Below are 16,976 nucleotides of genomic sequence, written 5' to 3'. Positions count from 1 at the left end.
TACCCAGCAAATAGTTTTCAAAAATCATTAGGTTGCAAAAATAGTATTTGGTTTGTACAGTTTGCCTTAATTTCATCCACAATTATCAGTCAGTCGTATCCCCTGCTGACCTTCTTTTGTATTTTAGAGCAACCTTGGATAATTAGACTAACAGAGCAAGAACATCTTTCAGCATCCACTGTGCCTGCACCTTGTGACATCATAATAACTGTTTGAAAGTGTGAAAAGTTAATTCAACTCTTGTTTGAACTTTAAGATTTTAAAGAATCAATTTTCTTGATTGTTCTAATCAATTAATTCTTTTAGTTATGGTTTCCCCTAGAAATTTTCTGCAAAGACCGATTAGAAAGTAAATGTCATAAATGGAGTAATTTGTCTTACTGGGTTGATCTGGTGCTATTTCATTGGTAATATATCAGTTTTTGGGGGGAACACATTTTTTGCCCCCTGAAGAATCAATACAGGAAAAATAAAGGTGTTTGCCAGACATATTTTAAAAGTTAACACACAGTTTTCTTCTAGTGAGTCCCATGGAAAGTGCATATTCTTAGAAAATACATTCATTATATATTGAATGACATTTTGAAAAGTAGTACTGTATACATGCCACTAAAAATTTTAATATCTGGGCATATTTTAGAGGTAACATTAAGGCTGTTTTCTAATTTTTAATTTCTTATATTTTTTAGGACTTTAAAATAAAAAAAAATATGTTCACTTAAGGTATTTCATTTCAACTTTGCAACAACCCTGAAATGTAGATGTTGTTTTCAGCCTTAGGTGAATAAACTATTTAGAGTAGTGAAATAACTTAAAATAGTTTGAAAGAGGTTTAAAATAGTTTACTTCATTAAATAAATTTGTGGGAGAGGGACCCTGGACTATAGATATAAACTTGGGTGTTAGCAAGATATAGATGATATATAATCTTAAGACAGGAGGGGGAACCCAAAAATTACACCCAGGGGAACTCCAAAATTTAGAGTTTGAGAAGAGAAGGGGAATCCAGCAGAGTAAACTGTTAAGGGCTCTCAATGAAATAAGAGCTGAACCGAGAGAGTGACATCACAGAGGCTCAGTGAAGGAACTGTCATAAGGAGACTGATCAACTGTGTCCAACGCTGCTGCTAAGACAAATAAGATGACCGAAAAAAGCAACTATAGTATTTAGCAACAATGGAGATGATTGCCAAATTTGTCCACTGTTGTTTCAGTGGAACAGCAAAGATGAAATCTTGATTGGATTCAAGAGAGAAAGAGAGAAGTGGAACAGAGATGATGGAAGCATTTTAAATATTTTTTGATAAAAGAGGAGCAAATATACTGGACGCTAGCTGAAGGAGGATATGAACATCACAGGAAGGATTTTGTTTTGTTTTGAGATGGGAGAAGTTTTAGAATCTGTCTGCAGATTTGTATTTTAGGTATTTTAGAATTTGTCTGATGGGAATGATTCCAGACAGAGGGAAGCATTTATGATTAAGAGGAGACAGAGGATCAGTAGGAGACAGGAAGGTGTGGAAGTAAAATAGCATAATAGTGTGTCATAGGTACTCAAGTGTTTGTAGGATCCAGTGGTCCCCTTGGTTACCCGGGCTTGTCGTTGACCAGGGGACAGATGATGGAAGTGACGACACACGGGAAAGTGTAGTGTGGCAAGCAGGAACAACACAATTCCCTGTAGACTATATTCAATGTTTTAAACAGATCACAATCACTTTCTGTAGTGACGTTGGCCACAGAGAAGCACGAGCGAGCAGCACTACCTGGCATATTAAGTCATCTATATCTGTAGTACTCAACTTCTCCTGGGTGACGCTGGAGCTCAGGAGCCTTTATGTGTAGTGATTGTTCTCTGTCTATGCCAGATCATCATACATAAATTTAGCTAGTTCTAAGTCGATGTAAAACAGACCAGAGGGTTTTCCCAAGTTCTTATCATTCTCTATTTTTTGGGATAGTGCATTTTTCTGCTTATTTTCATTGCCTGGCATACAGGAGATGAGAAAGTGAAATGTCTGAAAAAGGTAGCCTTTTTTGATTCATATAAAGCCTCCAGTGTGATTTTTATGTCAGCTCCTTCCCATCTTACTGGTCTGAGTACTTTGTTACAAGAGCCTGCGTTGCCTTGAACTCATGCCCCAAGCGCTGAAAATGACCTTGATGGCAAGCAGTTCTACGTCTATATGTGTGACTTCGTAAACATTGGAGCCAACTTCATGGAAAAATATTTCAGATTATTTGGGATGTGATTCTGGGTCAATAGGATGGTGGTATGGGAAGCAGCTGGGGGATTTGGCTAGTTTTGCCCACAATTTGCCAAGCATGGTAGAGAAGGGGAGAAAGAAGAGAAAAACAAGTTGTTGAAATAATACAAATCTGCAGTGACTATAAGTACAGCTCAGTGCACCATCTTGACCCTCCTCCTTGAATGAAATATTTTGCTGAAGTCAGTTGGTGATTGGAAAAATCAAAATAATAAATACAGAGTGAATTATTGATACTGTCCTGCATCAATCATACTATTATAATGAACTATTGATGAATAATTATAAAATAAAGATTGTTATGTCTTGGAGCTTCTTCTCCAGAAATTCTTATATTTTATTGAGTGTCAGAAGACCTCTGAGTTCTCAAACCCACATTTCACCCACATTGTGGCGGAGGAGGAGCTGCAGCAGGCAGTCAAGGACTGCTTGGGGATGTAGAATCTCAGATACTCATCATCCCTGAGTGTAATGAAATGAGGTTATTCAGTTTAGCTTCTTAAGGTAAAGGTATGAGAATTCCTCCCCAGCATCTTTCTAATTTCCAGGGGCTACTTTGGGGATTACAGGTTCTCTAGAGCCTTTGTAGAAAGGCTTGAACAAGGAGTGAAATATGATAGGGTAAGAAGAAAGTTTCGTGACATGGCACAGCATTTCCCCTGTTGGGCAGTCATGGAAAGATCTGTGAAGAAGCAGCTGAGTGCCTTCCTCCATGAAGACCAAGGGGTCTACCTGACGTGAATATAACTAGTGGCAGAGTCTCACTCAAGTAAAGTTGAATTGTTGGTTGCTAAGAACTCATGCAATGTGGTTTTCAGCACTCAAACAGTGTTATTATGAGGGACCTTCTCTAGGTCAATGCCTTCATATTTAGCCTCAAACTCCTTTCCTCCATTAGAAGCACAAATACATACACATCCTCACAATCTCCAGAAAACATCTCTGAGATTCCTTCCCATTGTTCCTGCATACCTGGAATTCCATCTACTAACCATCTTGCTAGGTCCTACCTCTAATATTTCCCAAGATTCTTTTTATCTCTCCACACGGAGTCCTAGCCTCAATTTCTCTTTTGCTATAGATCTTAATGAACCCGTAATCCAGAGCCCAAACTATTAGCAACCAAAAACAAGTTTCTTGAGGACAAAGAGGCAAATGTTCAAATGCTCACATATCCTCTTGAAGTGAGGTGAAACATTTTCATATTATTCTAAGACAAGTGACGTAGGGACTGGCAATGCAGATTACCCTTTCTTTCTCTTAGAATGGGTTTAGTCACTCTAAGGCAGTCAAACAAAACAGAAACAAAACACAGACTTAAATTCCATTTATCCAATGAGGCTGAATATTTATACCTTGTTCTATTTTTCTGTCATCATTTAAAACAGGAGATTCTAGATGCTGTGCTGGGTGACTGACACTGAATATTGCTCAAGCCAGATGCACCTTGTTGCACCCAAATATATTTAGGATCATTTGAAAAAACATTATCCACCCACTCAGGTCTGATAGAAAAGAAGAGGAAGAAGGGAGAAGAGAAGCAAGAGGAGGGATGGGGGACAAGAGGGAGGAAAGAGGAGGAGGAGGAGAGAGATGGTGGAGAGGGGAGCAGGATGAGGAGAATGGGAAGGAAAAGAAACAAAACAACACAACCACTTGTACTCCAACGAGCTTACGGTAAGGAATCCAAGGGAAAACTTACAGGACACATGTTGAGACTGTGGCGTCTATGGCAAAAGAGAAACTTTTTCTTTGTTCGGGTTTTCTTATTTACAATGAGCATCAGGGCTTCTATAGGGGAAGGTCTAGTGAACTCCTGATGATAGGTACTTGACAGAGGTTAAATGCCTTAGGTCTGAGAGTAACCTTGTTCAGAAGGAACAAGACTCTGCTTACCAGATAGGTTAGGTAGTAATTCTAGGCTTCCCCATCTGAAAACATTTTAGGCTGGATAGCCTATTAGCCTGTGATTTCGTGCAGCTGGGGTGTCACATTTGGGTAGGCTTGGGAGGGGGAGGGAGGCGGAAGGTTGTATTTATAGCAGAAACCAGGTGTACAGAAGAGAAATGTTCTTTTTGTTTTGTTTTTGTTTATGAGAAGCGTAGAACATGAGTCTACAACTAAGAAAGGTAGAAGATTGGGAGATGGAGTAAGAGATATTAGAAAATGAGGGTCATTGGTCTCAGCGACACAATGAAGATGACTAAAAAAGGAGAGAGAAGAATAAAATATCATAGTGATAACGAGGAAGGGTGGGTAATCAGAGTAATAATGATGCCAGCTCACACAATGACTGCTTACCCTATTCAGGTTACATGTATTAATGTGATCTTTACAAAAACTGAGTGTGGAAGACGTGATGATCCCTATTGTATAGAGAAGAGAACTGAGGCTGAGAGAGGTTCAGTAGTTTGCTCAAAGTTAAACAGCTGAGGATAGATCTAGGCCTCTGATCATTGTCTAATTCCAAATCTGTGATCTTAATAGCTGTTTTCAACTTTGGAAGCCAGGAAAATAATGATACCATTAATAGAAAGGGGAAAATGAGTAACTACTCCGTGTGGGGAGGATGAGAAGAGAGGCTGAGACTGATTATTATTGTTATTACCATAGTGACAGTGTGCCCCTTTTACAGATCGTTGCTGCCTTTGTATCACAAATCAGATTACTTTGAGTATGTGTTTGCAAACAGTCTCTCTGCATACAAAATAGCCAGTGATCCTTTAAAGCAAGCTTAAACATCAAACCTAAGAAATTTCCAACTAAAACCTTCTATTCTTATTTATTTCCCTGAACATAAACTAGTGGCCTGCCACAGCTGACATCTGTAGAAAATCACTATGAAGAAACATCTCTTCCTCAGCGTGATCCAGGACTATTTGTTACTTTTCATAACACGTTGGGGAAATATGTTTTTCCACATGGCATATTTTTACTTTTTCTTTGATGCTTATTTTTATACTACATTGTTTTGCTCTACACCTACCCACATTGTTCTTTTCCTTCAATTTTTTCTTCCAAATAAACAATATTGCTTTTCTGAAGTAGTATTTTCAAATCCAAAATTAACCTCCCAAGTGCCTTGGGGTACCTTTTAAAAATATGCCTCCTGTGAGATATTCTCGGCAGATACTTATTTGGTTGTCTAGTTCTTTATTTATCTTCTGACTCTGTCACTAAGATGGTCAGAGAGACCTGGGCTGATCATAGTCATATGTTGGGGCAATTTAAGACAAAACAAAACAAAACAAAAATAACAGAAGCATCTGGAAAAGTTGGAGTGGAATTCAGATGATAGCCTGGGTGAGGTACAGTGAGATAAAGGCCACATTTCTCTTAGTAAAATCTGTGACATCACGTAGAATAAAAACCAAAATATTTATTTTGAACTTTTGCTTTGAAATATAGTAGAGCCACCTGATTGAAAATAATGCCAAGAACAGACTTGAAATCATTTATTTAGTCCCATGTAAACATATTTTTCACCAGTACTACAATTATTATGTTTTGATTATCATTTTAAGAGCACACTGAATCTGTTCATGTGACCACATCTCTAATTGTGCACAAAAATAGTGAGCAATCTTTTCTACCTCCTCACTACCCCATAGACCTATACACTACTCCTTGAAGCACTGTTAAGCTTTCTACCATTTGGTGATGTGTGTCACATTAATTTTCAATGCTTCCGGAGAGCCGTGAATATTTATGTCTAGTTCACCATTGTTTTCCTACCGTTAGCTAGAACAATGTCTGAAATGTAAGTAGGTATTCAGAATATGTGTAAAATGAATTAGTGAGTGTGAGACATTGAGAAGATTATATACATAAACACAGTGGCTCTGAGTACAGATAAACAGAAAAATCCTCTAAGTCACTCAAGCGGAGAGCTTGAAATATATGGTTATGCTTCTCACAGAAGTTTATAGCTTAACAGGAAATGAAGTTTCCACTTTGAATTACCTTGTGTTTATTTTATGAGATGAAGCCTTACTAAATTTTCTAAAAGGCGTATTTTTAAAATTTGATTCATGAGCAATATTTTATGATAATTTTATATTGAAGATAGCTTGTGGAATTGCATTTACAATTTCTAATTGCAAGTATTTCTACCTCTAATAATCATAATTTTCTCTTTTTTTTAATAATCTTAACGCAGCATTTCTGGGAGTTGCGCTTCTATTTATGGAAGTTGTATTATGTGTCCTCTGGTTCTTTCTGCACAGGAAAATATTATTTAGGAAAAATATCAAATTTTATCTGCATATTCATGTGATTAGTCCATGATAGGGTTATTGTAATTCATTTTATTTTTTTCTTTAATAAATATAAATGAGTATGCTTCGTAGACACAACTCATGATGTAATCAAGACACGGTGGAATGAACTGTTTCTGCCTTCCACCATCCCTGTAAACTTTTTCTGGTGCACTCATCTTCTCTTCTTCTGGATGAAAATTTCATTAAATCTGTGAGTTTTTCTGCTTAGACTTTAGTCCCTCTAAGTTTCATATAATCTCAACTTAGAAATTAGAATGTTTGATACCTGTAATTAAACTCTGAATTTGATGCATTCAATCTTTTCTCCTTCTACCGTTACCCCTCCTCTACTAGCAAGAATCTGTTTCACACTGGAAATTGCCAGGAAAAAGGGTGAGGGATGGGTGGTGAGATTGGCTGCTCTTCTCCTTTCCACTCACAGTTGCTGTTTTGACCTCAATAAAGGGAAGGAAGTTTTGGTCAGGGGCTAGGACGAGATAAACCTTCATTGATGTGGTCTGGTAATAAGCTGTGTCATACGCTGTGGCCTGGAAGATGGAACACTCTTTGGGGCTCTTTCCAGGTTTGCTCCTGGTCCCTCCCTTCTGGAGAGGAGGCATCTGAGGCTATAACTCCAGCTTCCTTTTTTGGAGATCTTTGGTCCCTCTAAGCAGCCTTATAGGGAAGGACCCAAGGTGGCTACTTGCCTGCTCTATCTCCCTAGTATGGCATTCACTGGTCTGCAGGAAACACATTTTTGGATCTGTGGCCAACCAAACTCTGAAGTGCAAGCTGATGCTTCCCCAGTAGCAGTCTCCTGGCTTCATCATCTAAGCAAAGACTGAGCCGACCTCTCATAGTCAGGACCAGATCCCATTCATGGTGTAGATTTCTTAAGCTTGAGCCAAGCACTAGCCTTCTGTATCTAACAATTTCAGCAAACAATTTCTAAAACAATTTTCCTAGGTCAGGGAGTTGAAGCCCCTATCCCCTCTTAACTATGCTAGGAGTTAGAAGTAGGATTTCAAAAGACTACAAAAAGAAACCTTTTCAGCAGCCCTCGCTTGTCTCCACTTTGATTTCTATTATTGTCTTTGATCTGGATCAGGGGCCCAGGGACCATGGAACAGGTTCTCTTGCATTCCCATTCTAAATTCTCATGGGGTGGGAGGCACGGGGAGTCTGACCTCTACTCATTATTGGAGCCTCAGTTGAAACTGAGACAGAGCCAGGCACATTCTAATATCCTCTTACACAAATAATTGAAAATATGAGGAATGAGGAACAACTAGAAAGAACCATGAAAAAGTGCTGATATTGGACCATTTTGATCTATACAAATAGCAATTTTATCAATCTAACATACTACTTTAAATACACAGTTGCGTAATTTACTAATAGCAGGGGTCCACTATTCCTTATCTGAAATCTTTGGGCTCAGACAGGTTTCAGAATTCAGAAAATTTTAAATTTTTGACTTAGATTTTTGAGTGCAATTCGGTACATATTCTATATATTACATATCTCCCCAGTGGGTCTGGATTACAAAACTCTATGATTTATGTATTGTAAGTGTGTTTGGTTGTAGAAAAAATTCTGTTTTATTTATAATGACACTATGGTTTCTGGCTTAGAATGTGCATTTCCTAGAAAGATTTCAGTCATCTGGTGAGAATTCTAGTAAAATGTGAACTGTAGATAGAGATATACCATATTCTGCCCAAGATGTCTTTATAACTCAACAATGTGATTACATCATCATAAGAAGTGCTCATAAATTCATTTTATTTCACATTGCCTTAACATCACCCTCTAACATGTGAGCACACTAACGCATAAAATCATTATAACAAATTGAATATGTTAAATTTTAGAGGCTTAATATTAAAAATAAAACAAAACAAGCAGGGATATTGCATAGTTTTCAATTTGCCCCTTGTTCATTTGCTACTAAGAATTCGATCATTACATTAAACTCAAAAGTATTTGAATTTTCTAGCTCTATACCTAGATTTTTCTATGGTTGCTTCTTTTTTTATGCTAGCTTAGGCTTTCTCAAATTTTAGTGTGTAGAATTACTGTATAGGAGTACACACAGAAAATATGTATATTGTTAAGTCATGGGGGATATAAACAATTTTCCAGAGTCATTTTAACCTACATGTGCTTTTCACTTAAGGCTTTGATTTTAGAAAATGACGCCTGCCCCTACCTACGAGGTGGCATCACAGTGACAGGACCCCTAAGTGCCTTACAATCGAAGATTGATTATTGCAGAGTTGAGTGGCAATTCCTCCGTGTTAAGTGTGTGTAAGCAGCTGCGGCTGACAGGCTTGTAACTTCTCTTTCTAGGTGTGCTCTAAGCTGCAACATCCGCTCGACTACATCTCATTGCCCCTGGCATTGTAGCCCTCACTTATCCTGCTTTCTTCTCTATACTTTCTCTAAATGAAAGCTGTATAAACTTTGGGAACACATTAATATGGCAGCAAGTGTGGTCTGGACAGAAGAATACTGTTGTCAGGCATTTAGGAAGCCACTTCCGTGGGTTTGCCACCATGAGCAGTGGGATTGCAGGCAAATCACCTCAAGTCTCTCTGCGTTTTTTCCTGAAATTGGAGCTAGCTAAAAACAGTAGGAAAGACCTAGATTTATATGGTGTTTAGCTTCCAAGAACCACATTCCCTAACGTTCATTTGATTCTCATTATATCCCTATGAGATAAAGAGCTCAGACAGATTTATCCATATTTTACAGGTAAAGAAACTGAAGCTCAAATAAGTGAGGCATCCTGCCCAAAGCCACGGAGCCTATCTGGATAGTCCTCACAATAAGTGTTGGATTTCCACCTAGAATGTGAATTTTAGACCACATACAGTTGTTTCCTGACCCCCCCGCCTTCCCCGCTCCCCCAATTATATCAATTTGTTTCAAACTTCTGTCAAATAGCATCACAAATTACCATATTTTTTTAGTCTGTATTCCAAATGTTCTATTATGTCCTAAATATATTTTGGTTCCCATTTAATCTAAATAAATTTATACAAAGCAAAATTAAATATAGTTATTCCAAATGAGTAATCACTAACATTTTCCATAAAACACATGCAGAGGACAAACCCCAAACTAAATCAACATCATTACATTCTAGTAGGAGAATCTAGCTAAGAATCTGAGACTGAGATTTGCTGTTTGTTAAAAAGGGGGATTAACAAGCTATAGAATGAGGTTGAAGACATACTAACATCAAACTGAGAACTTTTCTTAATGTAATCAAAAGCTTTGAAAGAGGACAATTTTCTCACTATGTGATTCACTGTTATTTAAGGCTATGACTGTATGCCACCTGAAATCAATTTGTGTGCCACCAGTGGGTATTTGTCCCACATTGTGGCGAACACTGCACTACGTCTCACCTAGCACAACCTCCTCTGAGGGTTACAGTGAGTTTCAGATAATACATGTGAAAGTACTTCAACAACAATAGCAGTAATTGCCACTGTGTGTCAGATCCTGTGCTATGCTATTTACATATATTATTTTGTTGTATAATATCTACAATCTCATGAATAGGTATTAGTATCCATTTTACTTCTGAAGAAACTAAAGCTTATAGAGATTAATTTACTAGAAGTTAAATAATTAGTAAATGGCAGTCCTGGGAACTGAACTCTGGTTTGGCTAATTCCAGAGAGTGTGCACATGAACACAATGTCATGTATATGATTCACATTTAATATTACATGAAAACTAATAAAAATATTGGGCTGCTTCCATTTTGTTTTATGGTCACTCCTGCATTAGGAGGACTATATAGATTCCTCTAATCGTTACTAATTTTGTTCTATAATTTAATGCCACTATATTTCCTTTATGTAATTTTGTATGTTGATACACAGTGATACACACGCTCACACACACAAAAGTCCTCAAATCGTAAGGATACACAGAGGAGAGATTGTTACTCACTGAACATAGCCTTTTAGCTGCACCCAGATCAAGAAACAGGCCATCAGCAGCACCCTAAAAACTCCTTCCTGTCCCCTGCTGGTCCCTGCCTTCCAGTTACTCATAGGTTGATTTCTAAAATCACAGGTTAGTTTTGCCTGTTTTCAATTTGATAACAGAATCGTGCATTAGGTACTCTTTAGTACCTAGCTTCGTCCCCTCAAGAGCATCCTTATGAGATTTATCTATGTTATTTCATATAGTGTTTACCCATTTTACTGTTTATTAATATTTGGGTGATTTCCAGTTTTTGCCTACTACCAAGAATATTTCTCTGAATATTTTTGTATGTGTCTTTTGGGAACATATGTATGCACTTCTTTTTTGGTGAATGTCTAGGAGTGGTATTGTTAGGTCAAAGGAGATGCATATATACAGTTTAGGGGGGAAATTGTTTTATTTAGTTTTCTCCTCTTCTGCCAACCAGGAGAGATTTGTCCTTTGTAACTGCATCTTGATTTCCTTTTGGGGAAATGTTCACCATTAGTAGTCATTTTAATGCAATATATTAAATTTTCCTACTCCAGAAGTAGAAGGCGTCCTCAGAGGATTCTTTAACTAAAACTTGACCAGAATTCTCTTTTCTCCAGAAAAAATATAGAGGCTTATAATCTAACCTTATTCAGTCAGATTCTCTTTTTGGGGGGGTGGGATTTGAAACTTGAGCAGAGTAATTCAAAATAGAACAAATGTTTGGTATTTGATCCTAGTAGCTGCAGTGGTGACTTGGACAGTCTGGTAAGATTTGTATTTGCCTGTTTCTTGCCAGTTTTAAGTCTAGTTGTTTGTCTTCCCCTCATCCTGTGAGCTGCTGTATCTCCTTCCGACACCTTCCTTTTTTGATTAAACTATCCATGTTGGTTTCTGCTGCTCGCACCCAAAGAAACCTGTGTTATGTATAAGCTCATATACCACACATCAGTAACAACTTTTCTCTTGCTATGTTACAAATAGTGTTCCATTTTACTGTATTCTGTGGAATGTGATGGAATAAAAATAACCTTGGCACCTACACATAGATGAAGACATCCACAAAAAGTATGTATTTATGATTTCTAGACAGAGTGGAGATGCTTCCTACAAATGAGGCCTACGGGAAAATGGTCAAGATTATGCCCTTCTTCCTTAGGCATGTGGGAGAGGTGGACATTCAAAGCGGGAATTTGGTGGTACAGGAAACTTTGTCTTCTATAATTGATAGTTACTGACATAATCATAATGATATATTTATTAATGTTATATTACATTGAAGATTATGTACATTAAATGATAGTGTTCACAATATTACTTTTTACCAGGAATGTTGAGAAGAGGTAAACAAGGGTCATTTACCATGAAATTAACAGCTTGGGAAAAATTCCTGTTAAGGTGAGGTGTATTTCACCTGTCCAAATTATGTTAAGACTGCTAAGAATTTAATAGTGCGTATTTTGCTTAATTCTTAAGTTTTAATGCTGTCTACTAAAATTTGGAGTTGACGTTTTATTTTTCCATTTCAACTGTACACAAACAGGCATTGTGATGGTCTGATGCCCTGGTTTTACAGATGTTTGTAGGCTTTAGCTTCTTTGGAGCAAGCACTTATGGGGTTGAGTAAAGATTGCTTCAATTCACAAGTGTTGAATCTCAGGTAGCTATTAGTCCTAAACTGAAAGAAAACTTCAGATCACATTTCATGGGATTATACGAACAGAGATGATGGCTACTTCAGACACCCTAGCCTCACCATTTCTTGGCTGACTGCCATCATTCTCCTGCCCTGCTTTCCCCAATTCCATCTCAGCTCACAAAAGATAGGGCTTATTTGAAAAATCCTAGGGATATTTTTTTAGAAAATTTGTATCCCAGGGCTGTGCATATTAGCCCTGGATTACCAGGCCAGGCAGTATAAGTCAGAGTTGAGCTGTAGAACGCAACATAAGCAATGGCTGAAAGCATGGGTACTGGAAGAAAAACTGCTGGACTTCAAATTCTGATAGCATTTTCCAGCTTTGTGTTCTTAGGCAAGTTCCTTAACCCATTAATTCGGTTTCTGATAAGTAAAATGGGGACTAGAATAGTGTCTGCTTTGCAATGAGATAACATTTGTAAAGCACTTAGTCCAATTTCCGTTAGATATTAACCATTATTACATATTTCTCCGTTGTAGTCTTGAGATGCCTCAAAGAATCAGGACTCGTGATTGCAAAACATGGAACCTCAAAAATCAGACAAGATCTTCCTAGTCTACTCTTTCAAAGCCTCTTGTACCTATTCTTTAATTTAATTTTATCACAAAGTTTATACTTATCATGCGGTGATGGTTTTTTATTTCGGTGTCTGGTTCCCTGTCTGAGATTTAAGCTTCATTAGAATAGGAATTATGTTTCTTTTGATAATGAATGTATTCTCAACACCTAGGCAAATACTTGGTTTATATTAAGTGCCAAGTAAATATTTGTAGAATGAATGAATGGATGAGCCAATGGATGGATTGGTTGAAAATGGACATCCAGGTGAGCTATAGAGAGACTAAAAGGCCATTAAAACTGAGGAGGATTAATTTACTTATACATCAGACTCTAATTGTGCTCATATTGTATCCTCAGTGCCTAGAGCTGATTCTCAGACACAGAAGTGATTGAATAAACATTAAGTCGAACAATATGAAATTGCCAACATTTGACTACTTTTGCCCTACGAAAATGGCAATTTCATATAGCTCAGCATAATATTTGTTGAATAGATTAGTAAATAAACATTTTAATCCTAGAGTAGTTTTCCATTTTGGATTTAATTTTAAATATCTATGTGTATTTGTGTGTCTTAATTGTATGTCACAAAAATTGGGAGCTATACAATACTCATTAAAGGCTCCATCTCATAATTACAGTCTCAAAATTTCTAGTACTAAATACTGAAACTTGATATTTCAAATAAAGCTTTCTAAAACCTCTTTGGATATTTACCAAATATGGGAACTACTAATCTAAATTTCATTATTTGTGGATCATCAAAACAAAATTAAGCCTCCTTAAGATGTTCTTCCTAAAGAGTATTGCTTGTTTTTTTTCACTTCAGACTGTAGTGTTTGGGAACAGATAACCTAGCCCCTGGAGCTTTGTATAGCAACACCAGGAGAGTATAATTTTTTCTTCTTAGGATTTATTGAAGACGACAGAGATTTTTTGGCAATGACTGAACCCATTAAGGAATGAGCAATCCACACGTTTTCTACTCACACATAATAGTAGACAACTACACATCTATAGGTTGGGTTTCTGGTATCAACTTCCAGTTTCCTCTCACCTGGAAAGTACTTATAATTATTGACCTTGGAACTTAGGGACTGGTCTCTCTTCTGATGTGATTGAGGTTATTCTTCTAAATTCTATCTTTTCCTCTTCTGAGTCTCATGACTACGATTTTCTGGGCTGGGGTACCTGCTTTAGAATTTGGTCTATTATTAATAATCTTGTTTAATTTCTTTATCATTCTTACAGATTTGTTGAAAGCATATTCATGAAAAAATGAGACTATTTGTGATTTGTATAGAAGACTTTGTGTCTCTTCTATCAATTGCATGTCACAAAGGCTGGGAGCTTGTTTTTTAAAATGTTTAAATTTATAGGTATTTATTTTTAATGAATGGTGATGGCTGGGGCTTCTTGGATGTGTGTCTCTCTCTCTCCTTATTATTTATTTTCACTAACAACCTTATTTCTTTATACTGTGGCCATGTTGAGTGAGAAGAAAGACTGGTTCAGCTGGAATTCAGAGTCAGGTTCTCTGATTTTAAATCCTGTGTTTTATTTTTTTGGAATTCCAAAACATATTCTAAGCTCATTAAGAACAGCCAGGTACAATTTAAAATAGATGCCAGGCAAAAGAGCTTTTATTAAATGCCAAATGAAGTATCTGGTTTGTCTTTTAATAATCATGTTTGGAAGATAACTATGGTGAACATCTTAGCATTTTTGAAAGAACTGTGTTCCAGCTATGTCATCAATGGGGACCTAGGCTGTGTTAAAATCTCTCTAGGTAAACGACTCCACAACCTCACTTACATTCAGTCTGGTGTTTGCCTATTCTTATAGTCACAATATTTCACTGTATGACTGAGCCTCTTGTGCTGCTCCCTAATCCTATAACTTGTTCAATCTGCAGTATGCTGTGGGAGCAATTCACGGAATTCAAGGAATTCACGATTCCTTGATGTATTATATAGTCTTTCTAATGTCTCCAACTCTTACTCTACATCTTTGCTCTGAGTCCTTCCTAACACTTGTATGTTTTCCTTAGGTAATTTAAAAACTTCGCTTTCCATCTGTGTTGTTATTCTACTATAAAATCACCTCAGGGTGCCGGCCCAGTGGCTTAATGGTTAAGTTTGCATGCTCCGCTTCAGCGGCCCAGGGTTTGCAGGTTCGGATCCTGGGCACGCTGGTGCACTGCTTGTCAACCATGCTGTGGCGGTGTCCCATATAAAGTAGAAGAAGATGGGCACGGATGTTAGCCCAGGGCCAATCTTCCTCAGCAAAATGAGGAGGATGGGCAATGGATGTTAGCCCAGGGCTAATCTTCCTCAAAAAATAAATTCACCTCAGAGACGCATTAGCTTTAATAGCAGAATCACACCACTGATTTATATTTATTTAGCGTGTTAATCAGCATGACATTCAATACTTCAACTTCGTTTTGGGAAACTTACAACACAGGGTTCCCCTTAATTGTTTGCTTGAATGTTGTATTTGATATTCATTCAGTTTCATTTCTGCTGTCTTTTTGTATTTTGTTTGTCAATCCAGTTAATCTATAAAATGTCTCCATTTTGACGCTATAATTTAGCACTAGAAAGATATTAAAACAGTATGAAATATATGGCTAATTTTAGTCTTATTTTTACTGAAAGCTTACATTACATTTTTTGACCTTCAAATTTATAAATATGTAAACATGTTTAAAATTTAGAGACAAGTATCAATGGACAATGTATACATTAAAGTGGATATGCTAAAGTAAAGTCTTCTAAAAAGTTTTTCAAGCAATATACTCATTTAAACATGGAAAGATAATTGGGCATATTTGTTTCCTTTTTATTACTTTGTTGTAACTAAATGTTGCAGATCAATCCATTGAGATAGAGTTGTTGAACTTCAAGAGTAGCAGTAGAAATATATTTTGGAAGATTGCATTTTAATTTAGTAAATAACCTATAACTGTTTTATTTATTTTAATTCAAACTTAGGGTTTAGATCAAGCACAATATAGCAGTTCCTACTAGATTTTAGAAGGAACTAGTTAGTTCCAGAGACCAATTGCCTTCTCATTAAATATTTTTGAAAAACCAAATGGAACTCATTTTAATAGAAAAATCTTCCTGATTCAAGCATGTAAATTATTCACTATATTAAATAAAGAGCATTAGTTTCAGAGATATGTAGAGGAATAAAATATATGTAAAGGAGAAAAAAGTCCTCTGAAAAATAAAAATAAAATTGATAAAGAAAAATAGTAAATTAATATAGATGTTGATATGAGTTTGAATTTAGTTATTTTATCTCTGATTAAATTCCACAAAGAGCTTAAAATAAAATTATGCTAAATATGGCATATTAACCTATCAGAATAAATATGCAAACTTGTAATGAAACATAGTCAGAAATGAGTCAGGATCAGACAGTAGGAACCAGAAATACAATTTACAAAATTTGTAGTGGAGAGATAAATGTACTAGATTTAAGAGGTACAAAGATCTGTCAAGTGGCAGACAGTGTTGTTTGAGTATAAGATAAGTAGTCAGGAGATGGAGGAAAGTAGGCGAATCCTAGGAGGGTACCTGAATAGAGAAAGGTTGGCAGATCTCTGAAATCTTTTAAGGTAAGCAGAATTCAGCATCTGAAGATTAGATATTTAGGAGTAATATCATGACCAAATAGGACTGGCAAGTTCCCATCTTAGAACACCTGTTTTTTTTAAAAACACACCTTGCCTATCAAATATGATGTTCATAAAATAATTTGTGGTAAGAAGGAAGTCAGTGACCCTAGAAATATGTTACCTTTTGTTAAGTCATGGACAAAGCAGTTAGGACTCTCTGAAGTTTGTATGTAAAAATAGTAGCTGAAGTTTTTTTGAGTGCAAGTTGGGGACCAGGTACTATATGCAAGTACCTTAGGTGCATTATTTCTCTTAATTCTTAATTTATATTATGAGTGTTATCTTCATTGATGTTATCTCCTTTGATGAAGAAACAAAGGAACAGAGAAGTTCAATCATTTGTTTAAGGTCACACAACAAGTGATGAGTAAAGTCTGAAGAGGAACTCAGGCAATTTAACTTAAAAGCTACAATGATATACTATTCTAGAACAAGGGCAGGTGAGATCCTAGGGTGAATGCAATTAGATTTGAGTGGAATTCATCTTTGAACATCATGCTAAAGTAGTGTGGACTAAAGTAAC

The sequence above is a fragment of the Diceros bicornis genome, chromosome 25, assembly GCF_020826845.1.
Source record: "Diceros bicornis minor isolate mBicDic1 chromosome 25, mDicBic1.mat.cur, whole genome shotgun sequence".
NCBI lineage: Eukaryota > Metazoa > Chordata > Mammalia > Perissodactyla > Rhinocerotidae > Diceros > Diceros bicornis.
Note: the sequence above shows the minus strand (reverse complement) of the source record.